Raw genomic sequence first — 23,100 nt, 5'->3', positions numbered from 1 at the left:
GTTCATCACTGCTTTTTAGCAATGCGTAGTACTCCATTGTATGTAGGTACCACAACTTTTTAATCCATTCATCAGGTGATGGAATTTTGGGTTGTTTCCAACTCCTTGCAATTGTGAACTGTGCTGCAATGAACATCGAAGCATATATGTCTGGCCTTGGTTTGTTTCTTGCCTCTTCTGGGTATATGCCCAGTAGGGGGATTGCTGGGTCATATGGTAACTCTATTTCCATCTGTTTTAGGTATCGCCAGATTGATTTCCATAGTGGCTGTACATACTTACAGTCCTACCAGCAGTGGATGAGAGTTCCTGTCTCCCCACAACCCCTCCAACACTTGTTGCTTTCTGATTTTTTGAATTGGGCTACCTTTGAGGGTGTCAGGTGGTACCTCATTGTTGTTTTAATTTGCATTTCTCTTATGGCTAAAGATCAGGAACATTTCCTCATATGTTTGCTGGCCATTCGGATTTCTGCCCCTGTGAAACTTCTGTTCAAGTCCTTTGCCCACCTCTCAAGTGGGCTATTAGTTTTTTTTTTTTTCTTTTTGGAAGCTAGCAGAGTATTGTAGATTTTAGTAATAAGGCCTTTGTCTGATGTGTCATTGCTAAAGATGTTTTCCCATTCTGTGGACTCTCTTATTACTCTCTTGGTGAATTCTTTCAATCTACACAGTGTTTTATCTTCAGTATATCCCATTTGTCAATTTGCACCTCCTCTGTGTTTATGTCCTTCCCTATTTCTGATAGCCTATTTATTTCCTGTGCCAAAGTTCTCAAGCTGGTCCCAATTCCCTCATTGATGGCCTTAATAATTTGGGGTTTAAGTTCAAGGTCAGTGATCCACCTTGAGTTTATTCTTGTGCATGGAATGAGATAAGGGTCTTGCCTAATTTTTCTGCAGGTAATATCCATTTTTTACAGCACCACTTGTTAAAGAGGGCATGTGCTTCCCAATGGATATTTTGAGGACCCTTATCAAAGATCAGTTGTCTGTATGCTGATGATTTTATTTCTGGGTTTTCAGTACTTTTCCATTGGTCTGAATATCTGTCATTTTACCAATACTATGTGGTTTTGACAACTGTGGCTGTATAGTAGGTGCTAAAGTCAGGTAGAGCAAGCCCTCCCACAGTGTCCTTCTTGAGAAGCTCTCTGCTAATTCTGGGCTTCTTCCCTCTCCATGTGAAGTTGGTCATCAGTTTTTCCATTTCTTTGAAGAAAGATGATGGTAATTGTATCGGGATTGCATTAAACTGATTTAGTGCCATAGGCAGAACTGACATCTTTACTATAATGAATCTTCTAATCCACGAGCATGGGATATTCTTCCATTTGTTGAGGTCACCCTTGGTTTCTTGTCATAGTGTTCTGTAGTTTTCCTTATATAGATATTTTGTTTTTTAGTCACGTATATCCCTAGATATTTCAATTTGTGCTTGGCTATTTTGAAAGGTACCACCTTTTTTATCTCCAAACAATACACATTTTAAGAAGTGAAAATTTATCATGTTTATTGAGAAATTGTAATGAAAAAACTATGAATTTTGAAAATCATAAGTGTAACATTTCTGGTATACTTACTAGGCTTTACCTGTCAATATTCACTATAAGTTTTATTCTCTCCACAAAGAAAGAGCACTATTATATTTTTAACAATCTAGCAATTAAATTAGTAACCCTTACCTGGCAGTAGGCACTATCATGCTAATTAGTAGACTGGACTAAATAGCAATATTCAAATGAAGAGATATCATTTTAAGAATACGGAAAAGTCCATTTCTTCCTCTTTGCTATCACAACTATATTAACTTGCAGCAGGTATTAATGATGAGTGATAAGTGATAATTTTAGCATAATAACAAGAGGTGGTGTCTCTATTTTACATTCTTGGAAAAATATACTATAGGAGTCTTAGTTCTATTTTGTTACATTAAACTTTTTTTGTATTTTCACATTAACTTTTGTGTTTTCACATTAAACTGAAAGTCATGTACATGAATATTAATTTGTATTCCTCACAGGGCATCATGGTTTATTTTAAACCTGAATTGTATTATATGACTCCTTCACTCAAGCCCTACCAATGGCTTTCCATTATCCTTAGGATAGAATCTAAGTTATAATTCATATTATCCAAAACTCTGTATGATTGGGCCCATACATAACCTTAATATTCCTAATTGTATAACTCTCCTTTATATTTCATCCACATCAACCACCTTTTGGGTTCAAAATATGCAAAACTAGATTCAGTATCCAGTAATAAAATAGATAATTTTTGTACAATGTTCTTGACAATATAATTATATGGCTATTTCCGTCACCTTCTCAGAGTGGCTTTCTCTAATCCTCTGACATAAAACTGCTTCCTGGGTCCCTCATTACCTCTCTCCATTGAGGCCCTGGTTTACTTTCTTCACATTGGAAATTTCATTTTAAATTGTGTTATGCTAGATGCTCTTTTCAATATTTGTTCTACCTCAAAGCTCACTGCCCTGCAAACAATGTTTACTCGTTACAGCTCTATATGACACAGTGTAACTCTTCCAATGGGCTTCTGAGGCTGTACATTTTTATGGGAGCAGAAAGCCTCATTTTTCTCCCATGGATCAGCTAGTGCTTCCATACAATTGATGTTAGCAACCCAGCATACCACCAGGGCTCCTAAACACTGGTTCTGTTGTAGGTGCCTCAAACCAATGCCAGTTCATAGTGGTGAAAAACCAAACAATGTCCAGGCCTGCAGCATCCTAAAAGCTGTTGTTATGTTTGAGCCTCTGGCTTCATCCACAAGTACATTTTGTGTTAATTCAACTTTTTGAGAATAAACTCTTTTTTTTTTAACTGTTTCTGCTTTGCCAAGCATGTTTTCCTTTTTTGCCCAGTATGTTTTCCTTTTTCCCAGGAGCAGGTTTCTACTGAGAACATGTCCAATGTATGTGAGACTAAGTCTTCTGTGTAGCATTCTGGCTATCAGATTCTGAAATCTGGACAAATATGGATCTCTTCTAGTCATTTGTATAAGCAATTGTCTTAAGTATTTCCTGGCATAGAGGAGTGAATGCTTCAAGCGTTTTTTGTCATCTTGTTGAAACACTTAAATGGGTATTCCATGAATTTCTGGGGTCTAGGTTTGACTACTACTTTCAATATACCTTGAACTTTATCCTTCAGTACCCTTGGTTTTTACTCACAATGATTCCTGAAATGTGGGAATATCAACAAATTATTTTTGGTACAGTGACTATGAATTCAATTTTATTGTGATGCTTCCTGAAGCATTCAATACTTTGAGCACAGAAACTTTCAATACTACAACTCGAGGCTTATTTTATATGTTTAATTCTTTAAGGGTAAAATACACTGAGTAAGTTCTTCCCTTTTGGTTTTCTTAATCTAAGTCTTTGCACATTTTCTAATATTTGACTGTTATTTAAAGGTGTCCTTTGAAATTATCTGTTAACATCATTGACATAATTATTTCTTCAATGTTTCTTAGCTACTCTATGATTAATATCAAGTTTCAGAGCCTCTCATGACATCACTTTTCTTCTTTTCTTTCTTTCTTGTCTTTTTATTCATATCTTGCTTTCTTCATCTTATTCTTGTTGTGGTCCTGCAGTTTATCGGGCCTTCTGTTATTAGTGATCAATGCAAGAAAACTGTTCTTGAGAGGTTATAGAATTCATGTGAGGTAGACTCAGGTTGTCTATTGGTTCTCATGGAATTGCTTTCATTTTCTTTAGTATCAACTGTAAACTATATGTGAGCAATTGGTGTTCTGTTCCTCAGTCAGCCCCTGGCCTGATTTTACCAGGTGAAAGTGAGCGTCTACATTTTCTTCTCCCACAGATGTAGTCACTATGATTCCAGTGTATTCTGTCTCTAGAGGTCCATGAATATCATCACCATTTGTGTTTTTGAAAAAAAGGCATCTGGTATGTACAAATCATTGGTTTTGCAAAATTCTACGAGATCTTCAGCTCTGTTTCTTGCACCAAGACCAGATTTTCCAAGACTGTTCCTTCCTATTTCTCTCCAACTTTTTCATTCCAAATGCCAATAATTATTAATGCATCTTGGTAGCACGTTTGCTCAGTTTTTGACTGAAGATGTTTTTAGAATCCTTCAGTTTCTTTATCATGAGTTTTCATGGTTGAGGCATAAATGTGAATAATATTTGTACTGAATTGATTTCCTTGAAGGTAGACAGATACACTCCTGTCACAGACATCATTGTGCTGCAAGGCAGATCTTGAAATGTATTTTTTGATAATGAATGCAATGCCTTCCTCCTGATTGTGTCATTCCGCACATAGAACACTGTATTTTTCTGATTAAAAATGGTCAATACCAGTATATTTTAGGTCACTTTAACCTAAAATATTGATCTTGTATGCATTGCATTTAATTTTCTATGATTTTTTATTTTCCTTGATTCATATGTTGTACATTCCAAGCTTCAATTAGTGGTATATATCTGCAGCAATGTCCTCAACTTTTGTCATGCCCCATCAGCAAATGAAGGTCCCACTGGCATGACATCCACAGGCTTTCCTCCACCAGATAAGTATGGAGTTCTTTACGTTGAGAAGGCAACTCTTTCTTAGTCGTATTCATTTGGCCTTCAGTCTCTGGCAATATTCTCATGCTATGATAAGGTTTTAAGTGGCCACTTCCTTCAAAGTGGGCAGTCGAAACGTGACTGAGGAGGAATTGCATTCTCCAAGTCGAGCAGACCATGGCAGCGTGACTGGAGTAAGGTCTGAGGGAGTGTAGCCTATTGGATCTTCATGTGCTGATGGGGCACAACTCAAAATGAGAAGAAAAGGTTACACAAATCTACCATAAATGGTAACTTGAAATGTATAATGTTTGAATCTGGGAAAATTGTAAGGCATCAAAATTAAATGGAAGACATAAAGGTTCATGTCCTAGTTGTACATGATTTGAAATGGACTGGTATTGACCATTTTGACTCAGAAAACCATATGATGTATTATTCCAGGAATGACAAGTGAAATGACATTGCATTCATTATGAAAAACTGTATTTCAAGATCTATCTTGCAGTACTATGTTGCCTGTGGTAGGATTATATCTATCCCCTTCAAGGAAATCCAATCAATACAAATATTATTCAGATTTATGCACCAACCACAAGAGCTAGTGATGGAGAACTTGAAGAATTCAGCCAATATCAGTGGTCAGAAATTCATCAAATATGTAATTAAGAGGCATTAGAAAATAATGGTGATTAGAATGCAAAAGTTGGCAACAAAGAGGAAGGAACAATAGTTAGAAAACATGATCTTATTGGTAGAAACAAAGCTGGAGATTGCATGATAGATTTTTGAAAAACTAACAACTTATTCATAGCAAATACCGTTGTTTTTTTTTTTTTCAAGAGTGAAACTGTTGACTGTATACATCTGGACTTCTCCAGATGGAATACACAAAAATCAAATTGATTACATTTGATTGAGTACAAGAGACAACGGAAAAGCTCATTATCAGCAGCTAGACCCAGGCAAAGAGCTAACTGTGAAATAGATCATCAAGTGGTCACATGTAAGTTCAGGTTGAATCTGAAAAAAAATTAAAACAAGTTCCTGGGAGCCAGAAAAGATCTTAATTCTATCCTATCTGAATTTAGAGGACATATTAAGTATAGATTGCCTGCATTGCACACTAATGGCAGAAGAACTGATTAGATGTGGGAGGACGTCAAGAATATTATACATGGGGTGCGAGAAGGGCGCGCACACGCGGCTCTCCCCGCCCCCACCTCTCTGAGATGGCAGCACCCCACCGCGGCCTGTCACCCACCTGCTCTTTGACATGAACGGCCTCCTGTTGGACACGGAGCGGCTCTACTCGGTGGTGTTTCAGGACATATGCGGCCGCCATGGGAAGACGTAGTCCTGGGAGGTGAAGTCCCTGGTAATGGGCAAGAAGGCGCTGGACGCAGTCGAGATTATCATCGACATCCTGCGGCTGCCCGTGTCCAAGGAGGCGCTGCTGGAGGAGAGCCAGGCCAGGCTGAAGGAGCTGTTCCTCATGGCCGCCCTCCTGCCAGGTGTGGAGAAGCTCATCAGCCACCTGCAGAAGCATGGCATCCCCTGCGCCCTGGCCACCAGCTCCGGCACGGCGTCCTTTGAGGAGAAGACGAGCCGGCACCGAGACTTCTTCCGCCGCTTCCACCACGTGGTGCTGGGGGACGACCCCCAGGTGCCCAGCGGCAAGCCCAGCCCCGACATCTTCCTGGCCTGCGCCCGCATGTTCTCCCCGCCGCCCCGTGCCGACCAGTGCCTGGTGTTCGAAGATGCCCCCAACGGGGTGGAGGCAGCCCTGGCGGCCGGCATGCAGGTGGTCATGGTGCCTGATGCCAACCTGGACCGGGCCTTGACCCGGAAGGCCACTGTGGTGCTGAGCTCGCTGCAGGACTTCCAGCCCGAGCTTTTCGGCCTGCGGCCCTACGAGTGAGTGCGCGGCTCGGTGGCCGCGGACCAGCGCCCCTGCAGCCCCTGGGGGTCGCCCTGAGGACAGGCCTCTCCACCCTCCGACAGTAGCGGAGTTGTGGGTCAGGCGGCACCAAACAGCACCCTCGGGCCACGGGCTGCACAGAGCACCCTGCAGACGGCGCCCACACGGGGCTCAAGCACCCTGGGAGCTTCCAATGGGTGTTTCCAAGACCATCCGCCCTGAGACATCCGCTTTCCCTCCAGTTCTCCAAGCCGTCTCCAGTGACCCAGCAGTTCCCACAAGGGAGGGCCGAGGAGGAAAGGCCTGGTGATCCTTCTGACGCAGCAGCCACTGCCCACCCGGGATCTCCGTGCCCTGAGTCCGTGCGAAGTGGTTGCACGCTCTGCGCAGATGCACCTGGCTGCCCGCCTCCCTGTGGGCCTGACGCCACGCCCGGGTCTCCCTGCTCCCTGAGCCACACTGAGAACACTGTCTACCTCAGCATTCTGGTCTGCGCCCCCCACACTGGCCCCTCCACGGACAGTGCACATGCCTGCCCTCTGTCCTCCCAGCCTCCATACGCTGATGGGGAGCACACTGGTGGAGGAGGGGCCCTGGGAGTTCCTTCGTGGGGGGCCCTAACAAGCACCTCCACCCACCACCCCGGCATTGAGCGGCCCTTCTGGGCAAGAGAGGGGTGTTGGGGTACCATGCCCCTGGGGATGTGGGCCTGCCCTCGACCAGTGACCTGCGCTGCATGTGGCCCGGAGATGTGCCTCGGTTTCCCTACCCAGCGCTGCCAGGGCCCCCGGCCGGCTCATCTCTTCTCACCGGCCCCACCCTTCCTTGGTCCAATAAAGCTGTGGGCAGGCGATTACGGTTAAAAAAAATTTTTTTAAAGACTATTATACATGAAGAAAACAATGGTCATTAAAACTACACCACAAAATGAAAGATCAAAGTGGATGTTGGAAGAGAGTCTGAAACTTGCTCTTATTCATAGAGTAGCTAAGCACATGGAAGAAATCAAGGTGTCATTGAGCTGAATAAAACTTTTCAAATAGTAGCTAGGGAAGACACAATCAAATATAACAAAATGTTCTACCATTTAGAGTGAGGAAACCCAAAGGAAGTAACACAGTCAGCATATGTTAAATTGAAAGAACTAAATAAAAAAAATTGAAGCCTTGAACTACATTATTGAAAGACACTTCAAGCAAACTATTGAAAACTGAAGGAATCATCAAAGAAAATGTAAAGAACAAAGTCACTATTACCCAAAATAACTAGTTGACCCTCAACCATTTCTGAAGATAGCATATTAGCAAGAACTAATAATACTGAAGAAAGAAATTAAACTGCTGAAACAAGCTTTGCCCAAAACAAGGCTCCAGGAATTGACAAAATAACAACTGAAATGTTTCAACAAGCTGATGAAGCACTGGAAGCACTCACTCTTCTGTGCCAGGAAATGTGGAAGACATCTCTAGGCCAACTCTGACTGGAAGAGATCCATATTTGTACCAATTCCAAAGAAACGTGATCCAACAGAATTTTAACTTATAAAACAATATCATTAATAGCACATTAAAGTATTTTTTCTGTAGATAATCCAACCACCATTGTAGCAGTACATTGACAGGGAATTATCAAAGGTTCAGGCAATTGCTGATATCTTATGGATTTTGGCTGAAAGCAGAGAATATCAGAAAATGTTTACTTGTATTTCACTCACTATACCAACGCATTCAACTGTGTGGACCATAAAAAACTCTGGATAACCTTGAGAAGAATAGGAATTCTGAACCACTTTAGTGTTTTCATAGGGAACATGGATCTAGAGGCTGTTTTGTGAATAAACAAAGAATAGTTTAAAATCAGGAAAAGTGTATGACAGGGTTGAATCATCCAACTTACTTACTCAATCTATATGCTGAACAAATAATCATAGAGACTGGATTAGATGAAGAATGTGGCACCGGGATTGAAGGAAGCTTTATTATCGACCTGAGACATGCCGATGACAGAGTCTTGCTTGCTCAAAGCGATGAGGACTTGGAAGCACTTGATCATGAATATCAAGGGCTGCAGCCTTCAATATGGATCACAATTCAATTTAAAGAAACCAAAGTTCTCACAACTAGACCAATAGGGGACATCAAAATGAATGACCAAAGATTGAAGTTGCAGGAATGTCAGCTTATTTGGATCTGCAATCAATGCTCATGGACCCGCGAGTCAAGAGATCAAAATATGCCCTGTATTGGGTAATGTGTTGCGTAAGAAATCTTAAGAGTGTTGCAAAAGAGGAAAGGTACTTCTGGTCTAAGGTGTGCCTGACCCAAGTTATGGCGTTTTCATTTGCCATATGTGCATGTGAAAGGTGAATACTGAATAAAGACAGCTAAATAAGAATCAATGAGCTTGAATTATGGTGCAGATGAAGTACATTGGACTGCCAAAAGGACAAACAAATTTGTATTGGCAGAAGTATGGCTTGAGTTCTCCTCAAAGGCAAGGCTGGAAGGACTTCATCTCACATATTTTGGACTTGTTATCAGGAGAGACCAATCTCTAGAGGAGGACATCATACTTGGTAAATTAGAGGGGGAGGGAAAAATAGGAAGACTCTCAATGAGATGGCCTGACACAGTGGTTGCAACAATGGGCTCAATCGTAAGAACAGTTGTGAGAATGGCTCAGAAGTGGATAGTGCTTTCTTCGGTTGTGACAGGGTTGCTATGGATAGTAACCAGCTCAAGGACGTAATCTCATGTCAATGTAAGGACATTAAGAGTGAAAGGGTGGAGTTTAAACTGTCAATCAGGTCACAGCCTGATAATATCTCCTTGGGGGCATGGCCTTCTAATAAGGATTCTGGGCACTTCATCTCTTTCTCCCTAAAGGCGGAACACACTCTGCCTTTGTCTTTCTGTAGATAAGCCATGTGGACCTAAGCTGAGAACTGAGTCAGCCCTGAGATGCAGACCTGCGGAGACAGCCCTGTGATGCTTTCACTGCCATTGGATCCACAAGAATTTTCACCTACCAGTCCGTGATCTTCTCACATTCAACTTCATTGCAAGTGGCAACATGAATTTGTAGAGGAATTTCTGGACTAATATCAGATATGTGGACTAATATTGAACTTCAGGACTTGATATGGACTGGGAAAAGAGGTTTTCTCATTATATAATTGCTTTTGGATATAAAGCTCTCTCTTGTACAGATTTGAGTATCTCTGGATTTGTTTCTCTAGTCAACCCAGCCTAAGACAACAACTAATAGCAACAACATATAGTTTATGAAAAACTGACGATGAACAGGAAGATGTGAAAAGAATTACTGCATTTGAATATTGGCGAAGAATATGAAAATAAGATGGACTGCCAAATGAACAAATAAATCTTTCATGGAAATACAGCCAGAACGCTCCCTACAAGCAAGGATTGTAAGTTTTGCTTTACATACTTTGGGCAGTGCTTAGTTCTCTTGTGCAGAGCATTGTTATTAGTGAAAACTCACTCCCTGGCACCTAATACAACATGTGTCCAGACACATCAACTGAACAACGTTACCCTAGAGAACATTATTCATGTACAGAATATAATGAAATGTAAAATAATTATTATTTTATACATATAATTGGAAAATAGTCAAATATAGAATTTTCTTTTAGAGTTTGACATTTCAGAATTTGCTTTAGCTCTACCAAGCAAATTCTTAAAACATTGAAATAGAGTGAAATTTTTTAAATTTGCATTAATCAAATGCTAGGAATAAATAAGAGATCATTTGTTCCATCCCATTTGAATATGTTGAAAATTTCAAAAATATTTGGAAAATAAAAATAATTTGTTAAAAAGTGCTTTCTGAAAATGCGATTTCTCTGCAATTTTTGATATGTATTCACATCATTCCATAGATAAAAGTCAATAATTACAATTCTGTTCATAGTGTTATAAAGCTAGTGTTTACTTCATAAACCAACACCAAGACATGTAAGATTTTTTTAAATTTTAGAAACGAAAATATGAATATATGTTAATACTTTTATTTACCTTTAGTTAATTGTTTAATTTCTTTATCAAAATTTATGTACTCACAAAAAAATGAAATGGAGTAGGACTGATTTCCTTGATGTTTGCTTAAAGAACATTTTCTTACTTTTCTAACAAATTTGCAAATGGATATAAACATCTTCATTAAAATTTTATCATATAGCTTATTTTCAACAATGTCTTGATCTGACAGTGGTGTTTTACAGTTTTAAGCGCCTTCCATTATTGCAATCATGTGAAATAAGGTATGCATCAAGGTTGTGTTTTTCATACTGCTTACAAAATCAAGAAAGGTGCGCATCAGGATTTCATTACTTAATCACAATTTTTTCAGTCTGTTTACTGAGCAAACAAGTCAAGAAACGGGAATATATGAAGAAAAGAGCAGAGCAGGATTGGAGAATCGTTCATTAACAAACTGAGATCTGTATATAATATAATTATGCTTGATGAAAGTCAAGAGCGCTTGGAGCACTAACTGATGGAAATCAAGAACTACAGCCTTCAGTACAGATTACAATTTAATGTAATACAAAAGCAAATTAAATCAAACAAAAAAATCCCCAGCAAAATCCTCATAACTGGACCAAAAAACCACACCATGACACCAAGAAAAACGGCGATGTGATGGATGGGCTCCAGGGTTTCATTTCACTTGGATTCTCAATCAACATTCATGTAAGCAACAGTCAAGTAATCAAAAGATTCATGGCATTGGGCTAATCCATGCTAATCTGCTGCAATACATCATTTTGTAAACTAAGAAGATATAGCTTATCTAAAACATGCTATTTTCAACTACCTCATATGCATGTGAGATCTAGAAAATGAATAAAGAAGACCTTTAAAGAATTGATGCATTTCAGTTTTGGAGTTGGTGAAGATTATGGAAAAGAGCGTGGACTTCCAGAAGAACAAATATCTCTATCTTAAAACAAGTTCATCTGGAATTCTCATTAAACTCAATTGTGGAGATATTTTACTCAATGTCTCACTGACTTTAGACATTTTCTCAAAAGAGACCGGTCTCTAGAAAAGGACATCAGACTTGATAAAAGAAGGTCAGCGTAAGAAAGGGGACGACGCTCTGTAGGATGGATTGACACAGGGTTGCCACAATTGCCTCTACACAGTATTAATTATGAGAGCAGCATAGTACTGGTCAGTGATTTATTCGGTTGTACTTAAGTTGTCCTGGAATCAAAACTAATTGAAAGTATTAAAAAAAAGTGGTAAAAGCAAACAAACAGAAAACCTTTCACTAAAATTGTTCTTTATGTCTTGACAAGGTAAAAAATAGCTCAACCTTAATAGATAAGAGTTCACATCATATTTTCGTGGCATTCAATTTCTAGGTTTTTTCAAATTTTATATATTTTGTATTCATATTTTATTTTCCATTTTATTTTATTGGCCATAAAGATTAATCATCATATGCATATGACTTAACAGAAATGAGTTAAGAAGATAAATAAACCCATGACATTGTGTCTTTTAATGACCAGGAAATACAGTTACCTGGAGCATCTTCACTGCATTTCACCGGTTAGATCCTAGTCCTGTCATTTAATTACAAGAAAACATTTACTTGGATAGTCATGTGATCATTCTCAGCTACCCCCTTATTTCTAGAGAAAAATGAGAGAATATTTGTAAGGAAATAACTAACCATTTTGTCAATGGTGAGGAATTAAATGTAAAATGAGTGAAAGGGTGGATTTTAGCTTGTCAATCAGGTCACAATCAGGTCACAGCTTGGTGACCTCATTTGGAGGTGCTAGGAGATAAATAGCTCACTGGAGGAAAGACAGACAGACAGTCTCTGTGAGACATTCCTGTTGAAAGACACTTAGAGCTACGCTAGAGCCCTGGAGCTGAAGGAGCCACGTGGAGAGCTCTGCCGGTGCTGAGATGCTTCCATTGCCACTGGATCCACTAGACTTTCTAACTACTAGTCTGTGATCTTCCTGCATTCAGCATCACTGCATGTGTTTCATGAGTCTGAAGCAGACATTAAAGATTAGTTTCCGACATGTGGGCTAATATCTGACTTATGCAATGATCTGGATTAGGGTAGGATCATTTCTCAATGCACAATTTCTCTTTGATATAAACTCTCTTACACACATATGAGTGTTTATGAATTTGTTTCTCTAGTCAATCTGGACTAACACAGAAACCCATAGGGGCAGATCTACTCTGTCTTGTTAGGTTTCTATGAGTTGGCATCTATTCAATGTCAGAGTGAGTGATTTGTAGGAGTATTTTGTTGTTGTTTTTTGTGTATTTTTATTAAAACACCATTTTATTGGGACATCTTACAACACTTATAACAATCCATATATCAATTGTATCAAGCATATTGTAAATAGGTTACCTTCATTATTTTCTAAAACTTTGTATTCTATTGAGCCCTTGATATAAGCTCCTCATGTCCTCCCATAATTAAAAATTACTATTATTTTCATATCTTACACAGACTATCTCCCTTCCCCCACAGTTCTGTTGTTAATCCCCCAATGGTGGTGGTGGGGTTAGGTGTATATAATGGTGATCAGTTCCACCTTCCTCCCCTCTTCTCCCCACCTTCCCCGTACCCTCCTGGCACCACTACTCCCATTCCTCTTCCTGGATTATGTGTGCCATGAGCTCTTGTGTCTTATCTGTACCTGTGTACATACTCCAGTTCAGTCCACAGTGAAATTCAGAACTGGGTCATGATAGCGGGGAGTGAGGCAGCCTCAAGGAACCAGAGGCATATTGTGTGTTTCATCTGGTGCTATCATCTGCTTGAGGATCTTACCCCTTTTCATTAACCCTCCAACTTACCAAGCACCATGTCCTTCTCCAGGGATTTGCCTCTGCTAGCAACATGCTCCAAATATGTAAGACAAAGTCAACAATCCTTGCCTCTATGAGACACTGTTAAAGACTCTACTTCTTCTAAGACAAATTGTTTATCCTTTTGGCAGTCCATGTTACTCTCAAAACTCATTTCCAACACCATAATTGAAATGCATAGATTCTTCTCCAGTCTTTCTTATTCAATAGCCAACATTCACATCATATGAGACGATTGAAAATATCATAACTTGGGTCAGGTACACCTCAAAGTAAAATCTTCACTTTTCAATGCTGAAAAGTCATCTTAGGACATTGATCTATTATTAGGCAAATTTATATTTGGGCTCTTTTCTTTTTAAATAAATTTAATCATTTCATAAGCAATTTTTTTATATTTATAAAAACATTTTATTGAGGGTTCTTACAGCTCTTTAACAATCCATACATCAATTATATCAAACATATTTTTACCTATTTTGTCAATATTATTTTCTTTTTTTTTTTAATTTTAACAATTTATTGGGGCTCATACAATTCTTTTCACAGTTCATATATATACATACATCAATTGTATAAAGCACATCTGTACAGTCTTTGCCCTAATCATTTTTTTCTCTTTTCTTCTTTTACATTTTATTAGGGACTCATGCAACTCTTACCACAAACCATACATATACATACATCAATTGTATAAAGCACATCCATACATTACCTGCCCCAATCATTCTCAAGGCATTTGCTCTCCACTTAAGCCCCTTGCATCAGGTCCTCTTTTTTTCCCCTCCTCCCTCCCCATTCCCCCCTCCCTCATATGCCCTTGGTAATTTATACATCGTTGTTTTGTCATATCTTGCCCTATCCGGAGTCTCCCTTCCCCCCTTCTCTGCTGTCCCTCTCCCAGGGAAGAGGTCACATGTGGATCCTTGTAATCAGTTCCCCCTTTCCAACCCACTCACCCTCTATGATGCTCACTCTCCCGACACAACGGCTGGAGCCAAAGTGTGTGAACAAGTAAAGGTGGTGAAGAAAGCTGATGGTGCCCGGCTATCAAAAGAGATAGTGACTGGGGTCTTAAAGGCTTGAAGATAAACAAGCGGCCATCTAGCTCAGAAGCAACAAAGTCCACATGGAAGAATACACCAGCCTGAGTGAGCGAGTGGTCCCAAAGGGATCAGTTACCAGGCATCAAAGAACAAAAAATCATATTGACTGCACACCTCCATGATAGGATCGCTGAAGACAAATGGGTGCATAAGCAAATGTGGTGAAGAAAGCTGATGGTGCCCGGCTATCAAAAGAGATAGTGTCTGGGGTCTTAAAGGCTTGAAGGTGAACAAGCGGCCATCTAGCTCAGAAGCAAATAAGCCCACATGGAAGAAGCACACCGGCCAGTGCGATCACGAGGTGCCCAAGGGACCAGGTATAAGGCATCATGCAAAAAAAAAAAAAGATATAAGTGTGTGTATGTATGTGTATATATGTGTATATGTATATATGTATGTATATATATGTATATATATATATATCATATTAAATGAAGGGGGAAGTGCAGAGTGGAGACCCAAGGCCCAAGTGTCGACCAATGGAGATCCCCTCATAGAGGGGTTTAGGAGAGGAGATGGGTTAATTAGGGTGTGAGGTAGTATCGATGAAGAACACAGCTTTCCCCCGGATCCTGGATGCTTCCTCCCCCCAGCTACCATGATCCGAATTCTACCTTGCAGGGCTGGATAGGACAGAGGCTGTACACTGGTGCATATGAGGGTTGGAGGTACAGGGAATCCAGGGTGGATGATACCCTCAGGACCAAGGGTGTGAGGGACGATGCTGGGAGAGTGGAGGGTGAGTGGGTTGGAAAGGGGGAACTGATTACAAGGATCCTCATAAGCAATTTTTAAAGTTGAAGAATGACCAAAAAAGTATTATGGAAAAAGGGACCCAGGAAAACAGATATACTAAATATGATAAGTTAACAATTGAGTTCATGGATATCTCGGGCAATCTTTGAATCTAAAATGCATTGGGTCCAACAGCAACATGAATGAAGCATGGGAAGCAGAGGGGGGAATGAAGAACTCGATTAGGAGAATGATGAGTAACATTAGCTAGGTGTTGTTTCACAGATACTAATCCCTACAAAGGAAACTGGATGAGTAATTATTAGGAATTAAAGTAGTAGAACATGATGTAACTAAAATAAGTATACATGCTCTGTTACATCCCATTCATCTCTATTTTGCTGCTGACTGTTTTCCATTAAATGCCTAACGATTAGTTAAATGTTTAGATAGTTAAAGCAAGAGATTCCTTATTCAGGCTTTTTCACAAGGTTACTGATCATTTGAAATGGAGAAAATAGTGGAAGATGCAATACACACATGTACTGAGCGGAGCTTTGTCTATGCCCAGAGCGTATGATGGTGAGAGTATACACTTAAAGAATAGTGCACATGTTGGCAGATTTTGCACATGGATTGCTTTCCATGTCTACTTTTCCATAAATTGGGAAACTTTTGGCCATAAAACAATAAAAGTCTTCTTCAAGTCAGCTTAAGTAAATGCAATGTTTTAAGGATATTCATGAATCTTGAGAATCTTATTTCTTTAAGTAGAGCTGGGATGCTTAGCAAATGAAATAACATCAGTCAGCTGTTCCTTTTACGTCTTTTCTCAGGGTCCCCAGGGTCTTTGTTATTTTTGCTCTCATGTCAATCTAATTTCTACTTAGCACTTCTTTCTCTACCAAAGCATTACATTCTGCTCTGGTTAACATGGTTTGTATGTGGATTGGGAAAAGACCATATTACCTTAGAATAATATGCCCCTATGCCGTTTGAAAACCTAAAATCATAGTACTTAATTTCTCTCTCTCTCTCTCTCTTTTTTTAACAAACCAGGGTGCCTTATTGAGCTTGCTGAGAGATGGAGATACATGCACAAATGGCTGTGGACAGGAGCGGCAGCAGGCAGGCCAGGGGTCAGGTCATCCAGCAGGTTCAGGACACAGCATGGTGCAGTGGCTAGTGGCCTTGCTGGCTCATCATCTGCGACAGGGCTTGGAAACTCATCACTGTGCCCGGGGTGAGAAGAATGACGAAGATGAGGATTCCAGGAGACCGAGGACCATAGAGAAGATGTTCAAGTACTTGGCAGTGGACGCATGGCTCTGGGCCCCAATCATGTTGCCCACCATCTTCTGGTCCCTAGACTTCATGTAGTAGACATAGGCCACGAAGCCCAGGCAGCAGCAGTTGAGGAAGAGCGTGTTGAAGAGGGACCAGACGACGTGGTCAGGCACGTGGGGTTCACTCGGGATGTTGATCACGGTGGACTGCATGGGGGCGGCCTGGTATGGGGTCCGCAGCCCCCCCATCTTGAGCTTCTCTTGAGCCATCTCCTGGGTGTGAGGACACAGAGACCTGCAGAATGGAAAAGGCCTAATTTCTCTTTTATATAAGTCTCCATGTAACATTATTTCTATCAAATGAAATGCAAGGTGATATCTAATATATATATATATATATATATATATATATATATATATATATATATATATATATATATATATATATATATATATATATATATATTTAATGTTCAGAGTATAACTCGATTTGGGGGGAAAAAAAGAGGCATCCTGACTGCCAAATTTTTCCTTTTCCTGCCTTAAATTCAAATATAAAGTGGAAGTAGAGGATTTGCTGAGTCCATTTATAAAATCATATAGGTCTCCTGTGAGTCAGAGTCTACTCAATCACATAGTTTGGTGTGGTCATTTAACTCTTGTCATGATATCTACAATGGTTTCAGCATCGTCTGGGATTCCGAGCTCCTTGATGCTGAAGCATCACTTCTTTTTGTTCCTTCAGTTCTTAGTCTGATAGGACCCTCTCCAGTGTTGTAACATTGAGTTCTACATATTTCCTCTTATTTTTTTGAAAAAAAATAAATATCAATTCCAAATTACCTCTCTTGATTTATTTGGCATGAATGTGTTCACCTGGCAGCACCCTGAAAAATGTCCAAATCAGGTACTTCTAATTTATATCTTACATCATTGGGAGAAATCAGAAATCAAATTGGATTTTTATTTATTATAAATTAGAAATACATATGTTTCCTCTTTTTTAATGGTTTCTACAGTATGGTTTCTACACAGCCAACTCACTAATTTAATGTCACCTAGTGCTACTTGGAAAATGTCAATACAAAGACCAAAAATGAAATAGCTTATTTTATTGTTTTCTACTTTGCATGTCTCTCTTTTCACATCAACCCATTTTAATTCCTAGACTCCAGAAAAACTTGAGAGTTGTTTATAATTTAAAACTTTAAAGTCTTTAGAAATTTAATGGCTCAGCGGTTAAAAAGACAAGCTTCAAGCTCACCTGGCTTTGTTTTCAAGACAAAAGTGTTTGTCACAGTTTAAATGCAGGTGTAATATAAACACATCAGCAGTGACAAATGTATTTTGTGCTTAACTTTAAAGTCACTGTGTCACCACTGTATTTACAAAGTGAATTTAGTAACTTTCCCACAGAGAAATCAGGGCAAGTTGATAAATAACAGGAAGAAAATAACTTGTGCAAAGTTGATAACACAAGCTACCATAAATAGATTTGGTATTAATAACTTTAATTATTGTAACTTAAATCAAATGTTTAGCTTAATCAAAAAACAAATTGCTTAAGCTTATAACTATTTCAGGTATGTTAAAAACATTCACCTTAAGATCTTATGATTAAATAATTTTAAGTTTTTTCTTTGAAATCTGGATAGCATTTTCTACTTCAGAAGAATAAATAAATGTCTGAAAATTCCTTAAAAGTAGATATTGTTTCTATTGGAAGGTTATGCATTTTATTTCACATTATGTAATTAAGATGTTCAAGATCAAATTATTAGATGGATAGTTTGATAGATGTGTGATTTAAATTTTTTAAGAGTTTTTCTTGTTTAATGTGAAACTTTAAAAAATATCCCAATTAGTAATTTCATTTCCTAAAAAAATCTATTAATTGGATAGCAAATATAATACACATTGCAAGCATTATTAAGATGTCCTCTAAATTTCTGAACTGACTACTTAATAGCTTTGAAAGTTACCTTTGAATCCATGTTTAAATGCTTCAAAAATTTTCAAATGTTTCCTTGAAGCATGTCTACATAACTGACCTGTCTGATTAGTTGAATGGTGTCTCAGACACGTGACTTCTTATTTAGTTCAAAGATTATATGTTATAATAATAATAGTGAACCACTTTCAGAGCATTTTTAGTTTTAAATTTACACAGTTCTAATGGAATTTTACTTATTTAACATTGGAATGATCAAGATCTTCAGGTAAACAATAATGGTGCATCAAGTTGCATGACTTCTCGAAATAGATGTACTGTGAAAGCAGTGTAACTCTAAAAGCTGCTTGTACTACTTTTAAGAATCAGTCAACACACAACTGGGTACGTTTTATAACAAGCACCTCCTTCACCCAAGAAAAGCGTGGCAGAAATGGCAAGCTTTCTTTTAAAAGCCCATTTTGTGCTGTAAGAGTCTCATATGGGAATCTATCGATGGCCAAGCCCCCTGGCCAGCTAGGTGCACGAAGCTGGATTGCTGGTGTATGTGGTGCATGCCGACATGCACCCCCGCCATAGCTGAGGCCACTGAGCAACTTCTGATTGCAGCTTTCTATACCGCAGTGAGCATTCGATACAGAGGGCTGTGGCCCTGTGCATTAAGAGTTGGGCTTGTAACCACCATATCAACCTTTCAGAACCACCAGTTATCTCTGGAAATGGAAAAGCATGAGGATCCAGAGAGGCCCATCTAAATGGTCCTTATATCTAGGAATTAATTTAATGGCTGTGGCTGATTGCATTGGCCTAAAAGAGTAATTCTATCTTTTCAAGCTTACCCCCAGACTTCCTATTGAGAGGGAAGAGGATAGTTGCCTTGATCCTCAAAGTGCCACTATCATTTAATACAATTTTGATTGACCAAAATTATGGGTTTTAACTCCCTATGCCTGTGTTTCTAATCTCATTTGGGAATGTTTTCTTTGTCGTATTTATGTGCCTGGGTTAGTGTATGGTATGTCTTCAGTCAACTTTTTTTTTTTTTTAGAAATAAAACGGATTAAGTAAGCAAGTAGTGAGTACACATCGATGTGAAAAGACAGACTCAGTGTCACAAAGAGATCACACAAGGGCGCCAGGCTCTTCCCTGGAAGGAGCTGGAAGAGGAGGAGCCCCGGGGCTGCAGCACTTACACAGGAGGCTGTGTGTGATCTGCGAGGACAACAGCTGGCTTTCCACACCATTCAATTGACAAACACCAAATGACAGTTTTGACATTTTTGAGGGAATCAAATTGTGTTTCTTTTCAATAAGTTTCAAGATTGGGGAACAAAAAGAAGTCTGAAAGGTCAAGGTCAGGGATGCAGAGTATATGAGGTAAGATTGCCCAATGAAATTCTTGTAGGAAACCGTGCTACCCTGGAAGAATAAACAGGTGTATTGTCATGAGAAAAAGAAAAGAAAAAAACAGTTCCTCAGCCCAACTTCCTTAGCCTTCATCTCATGAAGGAAGTTTTCGTTCTCTTAAACCTTCTTCCAAACAAATGCTGCAATTGTACTGTGCCCTTTAAGAAATGGTCAGGGTCATCACTTTAGAATCCCACAAAGCAGTCTGTCGTGCTGTGAACTGGTCTAGCTGATCCACTCAGAAGTCTTTGTTTTGATTGAACCTTCTTGGTTTGGAATTAACATGGATGAACTGAAATCTAAGTAGAAATACATTTTTACTCACCTTCATATAGATCAGTCTACATGTATTTAGATCTTTAAATAGTGTAAATGATTGCTTTCTTTTTATTTTATTGGATATTGTACATAGTCAAGTTCAAATAATTTCCCTCACATTATAAATGTTGCTTTGCTTATCTCTTCTTGCATTGACTAAAACCCTAGATGGATTTTGAAGAATAGTAGTAATAATTAAATTGCTTTTCAATAGCCACCTGTAAATATATTTTCTGTGACTTCTTGCAAGATAATCTTTTGAGCCCCTTTTATTCATTTGACCCATGTTCTTAAGTCTTTTTGTTGCTGTACATAAGCAGCCCCTGTAGCTATTCATTTTATTGTTATTATAAATACACATAGTTTCCATGCACTCAATGGAAGTCCACAGAATGAATATAAATAAAGAGGGACAGTGTCAGAAACTCAGGGGGAAGTTCTACTCTGGGTTATAGAGTCACTTGGAGTGGGCATTGACTCGATGTCAGTGAGTTTTAGGTCTCTGTTTTGTTTTGTGTTAGGTGAGTTAGGATGCTGAATTTGAACTTTTAACTTCTTAGTGTAAGAAAATATGTTTATGTTTTATGAAACTACCTCTTTATGTGAACTTCTCTTGGAGCATAACTGTACTATGAAAACAATCACCAAGGTATTAAGGTCAAATTTCATATAGAGACAAAAATTATTCTAGTTAGAAAAATAAAATGTGTGTGTGTGCGTACAGCTTTAGCCCCTGTGTAAGGTTTGCATGTTTGTCAGCTTATCATTTCCTATAAAGAATTTGTAGTTAGTGAAGTTACACACGGTCAAACACATTTTTTTCCATGTAATGATAACAATCTACTTTACTCAATCCAATATAGCTTTCAAAAGTGCTGAAGTAGTTGGTAAATTATTTGTCAAAATTGTTATTATTGTTAGGTTCCATTAAGTTATTTCCAAGTGGTAGGGATCTTATGTACCACAGAATGCAATATTACCCAATTTTTCACCATCCTAACAATTGAAAAAGTGTGCTCATTGTTGCAGCCACTTTATCAATTTATCTTATTGAGAATGTTTCTCATTTTGATCATCCTTAGGCACTATTTAAATAAAGTAATATTTATTTAAATATTCTCACATAGAGTAAAAGACATTTACTTGATCACAATGAGCCACAATGTGATCTGTTTCTTTCAGTGTTTCCATCTAACAAATTAATCCATATTTTATAGTTACATTGTGTTCCCCAAAAATATAGGGCAATAATCAGAGAAAATAGAGGGTAATAATCAGAGAAAAATTTTAAAATTTCAAAAATTTTAAAAACTGAATATAAATGTGTCTTTGCTTATATAATCCACTTTTAAGGAAAACTTCATGCTCCTCGGTATCCTTCGATATTCTCATATCTGTGAAAATCAAGTATAAAGACAAGAACTATTCTTATAATTGCCGTCAAGTAAATTCTAATCCAGAAATATCCAGCTGTACAGAGTTTAATTGCCACATAGAATGCCCAATACACTAATCAAAGTTTAATGTCATTCTCCCTCAGTGATGCTGGTCGGTTTGAACCACCTTTTGGATGGCAACTGAGTGTTTTAGCCACTGTACCCCTGGGGAACTTTCTGAAACATTGCTGTTAGCTGCCCTAAAGCATGTTTCTCTCTCTCTCTCTCTCTCTCTCTCTCTCTCTCTCTCTCTCTCTCTCTCTCTCTCTCTCTCTCTCTCTCTCTCTCTCCTTTTGTCTGTTCGTTGTTTATTTAAGTGCAACCATCCAGGAGGGATTCTAGACCTTGTTGAAAGCAGCCACACCCATGGATTACACAGTCTTCAAAAGCAGTTATCTGTTCTTCGGGCATATCTGTGCCAACTTTATCTCCTTCAACTACACATTGTATTTGAAGATTTTTTAATTCCATACCCCACCAGAACGAGCTTGGAAGAGCCCCAGACCCAGCTATCTGCTTGAATGCTTCTGACGCACTCTTCCAAGGTGGTGCTGTCGGTCTCCTCATCCCCCAGTTTCACATCTAGGAAGATGGAAGACTTGGCAGCAAGTGCAGGCTTCTTGGCTTTCTTTGACTCACACTGTTCTTCACCTTTCTCCTCGTCCTCAGATCCAAAGAGATCAAAGTCGTCATCACCCTTACTGTCTGCAGCGCCACTTTCTGTGGTGTCTTCCACATGAGTCACGTCATACTTGCCCAAAGCTTTCTTTACTCCTGGAAAACTGGCCTTTTCCTTTTCGGACAACTTGATGTGATTATGCCAACATAAGGCATGTACAAGTCAGCGGGTGGAGGACCGGAGATAGCGTCAAACACTGCCTACCTGCTTGGGTTGGCCAATAGCCCTCGAGGTAGCTCTTGCGGGCCAGGTAATCATCGAGCACTGGAAGGCCAGCAGGGCTCTTCAAGTCTCCGAAGCCCATGGTGTTGGCTGTACCAGGAGGTGGGTGGCAGCGGAGGAAAAGAGGGCCACAGACCAAAGGGTAGAAAGCTAAAAGACGGAACAAAAAATGTTAAGCATGTTTCAATTTATGACCCTACATATAATAGAACAAAACAGTGCTCAATCTTCAGCCTATTATCATAACCATTGTTTCAATCCATCTAAATTAAGCTTATTATTATTATTTTTAACTGGTTTTTCTACTTTACCATGCATACTATGTTTCCTTTCTTTGATAGTTTCTCTTCTGCTAGATAACCTTTCACTGAAATAGTTACTATACCTGGTGGCAAGGTAGGTTAAAAATTAGGCTCCGAGTTGCAAGGTTGAGGTTCAAACCCATCAGGCACTGAGAGATAAAGGAGAGTTTTCCTCCTTCTGTAAAGATTTACAGCCTCAGAAATTCTAGGGAATAGCTCTAATCCATTTTATAGAGACACTAAGAGTGAGAATTGACTAAATGAAAATTATACGTTGTGTGTCCAGCCAGTT

The 23,100-nt window shown here is 39.1% G+C and overlaps 2 pseudogenes; one reads left to right on the top strand and one right to left on the bottom strand.

Annotated features, from left to right (window-relative positions):
• The first annotated feature begins 5,795 nt into the window (after positions 1–5,795).
• Positions 5,796–6,485, top strand: LOC142441404 (pseudouridine-5'-phosphatase pseudogene; annotated as a pseudogene).
• A 15,458-nt stretch (positions 6,486–21,943) lies between these two features.
• LOC142441403 (elongation factor 1-beta pseudogene) lies at positions 21,944–22,588 on the bottom strand (annotated as a pseudogene).
• Positions 22,589–23,100: the final 512 nt, after the last annotated feature.

The sequence above is a fragment of the Tenrec ecaudatus genome, chromosome 2 (genome assembly GCF_050624435.1).
Source record: "Tenrec ecaudatus isolate mTenEca1 chromosome 2, mTenEca1.hap1, whole genome shotgun sequence".
NCBI lineage: Eukaryota > Metazoa > Chordata > Mammalia > Afrosoricida > Tenrecidae > Tenrec > Tenrec ecaudatus.
Note: the sequence above shows the minus strand (reverse complement) of the source record. Positions and strands in the feature narration are given on the sequence as shown.